Below are 3,400 nucleotides of genomic sequence, written 5' to 3' on the forward strand. Positions count from 1 at the left end.
CTCCAGAGGAAATGGAGCTGATCGACATCTGTTGGTGTATGGCCAGTGCAGTTCGACATGCACAACGTTTTATGGAAATTACGGGAATAAAAACAATTGGTGGTCATCTACCAAATTGGGGTTCGACAAGTCCAAAGTGACGTGCTTCAAGTGTAAGCAAAAAGGTCACTTCAAACGTGAATGCCGTAATATGTATATGATGTATGCAAAATGCAACATATAAATTACATCAAATGAGGCATAAAACTAACCCTTTTTAAGTACTAATGTTGGAAAAAGAGTGTTTTTGTCTTCCTTTTGTATTTTCAGGATTAAATGAGCTCAAATTAACAAAAGAAGCAAAAAGACAGCTAAATCTAACATAAATACAAGAAAAGGAACAAAAGTGGATTGACCGACCCCTCGACAGCATCCTCCCAAAGCAAAACAGAGAAGGCAGAAGACTGAACACGCCCCGTGCTCAGCGAGCACGGGGCTGTGCCCAAGAAGCAGCAGATAAGACAAACCTGTAGAAGCTTCTATTGCCCACCAGGGGGCCGTGCCCAGTGAACACGGGGGCATGGAGAAAGTACTGCAGGCGCATTAATTGTAATTGCGAATTACAATTAATGAGGAGAGAGAATGTCAGATGGGCACGGGGCCGTGCCCAGGCCTCTGTTCAGCCAATAAATAGGAGTGCTTGGCTTCATTGCAACTCATCCCTTGGCACACCACCTCTCTCACACTTCATCCACCACCCACCACCATCACAACACCATCATCCACCACCATCATCCATTGTCCATCATAGAGTGTATGAGTCGTCTCGGGATCCAAGATTAATCATAAGAGTTCTTGACAATCAAGGCCATGTTTGCCTAAGTCTCTTACATCACTTGGTGAAGACAAGTGTTTAGTATAATACTTTTTATTTTTAATCTTTTGCACTTTTTATTTGGTTTTGTGTTAATGACTTTAATAACTAGTTGCTTATGTTGAAGGTGACTTTTCCTTATCGTTTGTCCGTGGTGTCTTGGCATTATTTTACTGTCTATATAAAATAAAAGATTTTCACCATTCATATCTCCACGGTCTATATGGAGGTATGTTGGCTACCTGGTCGGGGGTTAAGGGAACGGTTTGGTAAGGGTCTTGCCCTTGTTCAGCATTTAGAGGTCCTTCAATGCCCAAAGGTATTGGATGCCCAAAGGTATTGGACCTGGGTCAAATTTAGTAGGATCTCCTTCAATGCCCAAAGGTATTGGATGGCGGGGATCCAAACACTTTGACCCCCTCATAAGTTAACTACTATTAATACTATAACCCGGCTATTTAGGACTGTATCCCTGCTGACTCAGACTACTTAGTCGAGGGTAACGTCACCTCCAAAAGAGGGGCCTACCATAATTTGCATTAATAACATAATTCATTATCTTTCAATAATCCGACACTTTAGGATTGTATCCTTGCTGACTCAAACTATTGGGTTGAGGGTAACGTCGCCTTCAAAAGAGGGGCCTACTACAACAACTAAGATAATCTCTTAAACAAGTGCAAAAGTGCGAAAATAATCAAAGGTTATACTAACACACGAGCCGGATCCAAGTGATTCATCTTGTCTATCTGTTTTTATTTTTATTTTATTTTTCAGCATTTAGTTAGTTTTATTTTCTTATTTTAAAAATCTTTTTCTAACATTTTGATTTGATTAGACGTTGAGGATAAACCGGTACTAAAAGCTCTTGTGTCCTTTGACGACCTCGGTATCTTACCAACACTATACTACGTCCACGATGGGTGCACTTGCCCATATGTGTGTTTAGTGTTAGTAAATATCGTGTTTTATAAATTTAAAACTTGGCCAAAGTGTAAAAAGGGCTTAAAATATATATCAAAAACATATACACACTTACGCACATCAAGTTTTTGGCGCCGTTGCCGGGGGCACAAGGATTTTAAGAAAGTTAGGAATCAACGACCTAATCATTTTCTTTATTTTCTTTTTAATTTTTTTTAGGATTTTCTTAGCTTTTCAGCTTCTGCAGAGCTTAGCACGGGCCATGCCTGGTCGGACACGGGCCGTGCCCAGCAGTATTACTGGCAGTTTTTAATTTTCCGAGTTACAGAAGGCTGACCACGGGGCCGTGTCGGTGCAACACGGGGCCGTGTCCAACTCTCCAGTGACAGGGATCCGGAAAACAATCACTGTAACTCCGACCACGGGCCGTGTTCACTGAGCACGAGGCCGTGGTGAACCTTCTGACGAACATTCTTTTCTGTTTTTGTTGCAGGACTTGGAACCCGACAACACCTCTACATAGTGTATGAGCTCCAGTTCAAATAAAGACATAAAAGAACCTCTAGAAGAACCCGAACGCTTTCTCAGAAAAAGGCTAAAAGCTAAAACCCAAGAGAAGGTCTCGGGGAATCCACTTCCAATGGTGGACCAACGTACCCTCATGGATTATCTACGACCCACCGTAGGTAATCTCGGCGCCGCTATCAACGCACCGAATGTTGAAGCCAATAACTTCGAACATCGGCCGCATTTGATACAGATGCTTCAAAACTCCGCAACCTTTCATGGGCTTGCAGACGAGGATCCCCATCTACATATTACTAATTTCTTAGAAATATGTGATACCTTTTGGATCAATGGAGCATCAAATGACGCCATCCGCCTCCGAATGTTTCCTTTTTCACTAAAAGACCGAGCAAAAGCTTGGCTTAACGCCCTCCCAGCTGGATCGGTAAACACCTGGGACGAACTAGCCCAAAAATTTCTATATAAGTATTTCCCTCCCGCTTTGGCTAAATTAATGACTGAAATTAATACATATTCACAAGAGGACGGGGAATCCTTATATGAAACTTGGGAAAGGTTCAAGGAGCTATTGCGAAAGTGTCCACATCACGGCCTTGCGATATGGCAACAAGTATCCACTTTCTATAATGGGTTGTTGCCACACACGGCAAACACTTGACTCTAGCTCCGGGGGACTTTTAGGTAATCGTCGCTCGCATGAAATATATAATCAAATTGAGGAAATTGTTGAGACCAATTTTCAGTGGCACACTCCCTGAGGCAATAAATCCATTGCCCCGGGCGCCCATAAGGTTGATGAAAGCACTTCTTTACAAGCCCAGATCGAGGCCCTTTCTTCAAAAATAAAAAAATTGGAAATGACAAAAACGGTCTCGGTTATGGCTTGCGAAGGGTGTGGTGGGCCACATGAGAATTGGAGTTGTATGAAAGAAACAGACGATCAACAAGAATCGGTAAACTACATTGATAATAGACCTAGGCCGTCGGGTCCTCCAACGGGCACCTACAACCAAGGATGGCGAAATCACCCTAACCTTGGTTGGAGAGAACCCGGCAATAGTAGTAACCAACAAAACCAACGAACGAACTTTCAAC

The 3,400-nt window shown here is 42.6% G+C and overlaps 1 non-coding gene across 1 annotated transcript; it reads right to left on the reverse strand.

Annotated features, from left to right (window-relative positions):
* Positions 1-2,792: 2,792 nt before the first annotated feature.
* On the reverse strand, positions 2,793-2,899 carry LOC118489958. Its single transcript, XR_004887969.1, has one exon. It is a non-coding gene; the product is annotated as a small nucleolar RNA R71 (small nucleolar RNA).
* Between the last annotated feature and the right edge of the window lie 501 nt (positions 2,900-3,400).

The sequence above is a fragment of the Helianthus annuus genome, chromosome 2, assembly GCF_002127325.2.
Source record: "Helianthus annuus cultivar XRQ/B chromosome 2, HanXRQr2.0-SUNRISE, whole genome shotgun sequence".
NCBI lineage: Eukaryota > Viridiplantae > Streptophyta > Magnoliopsida > Asterales > Asteraceae > Helianthus > Helianthus annuus.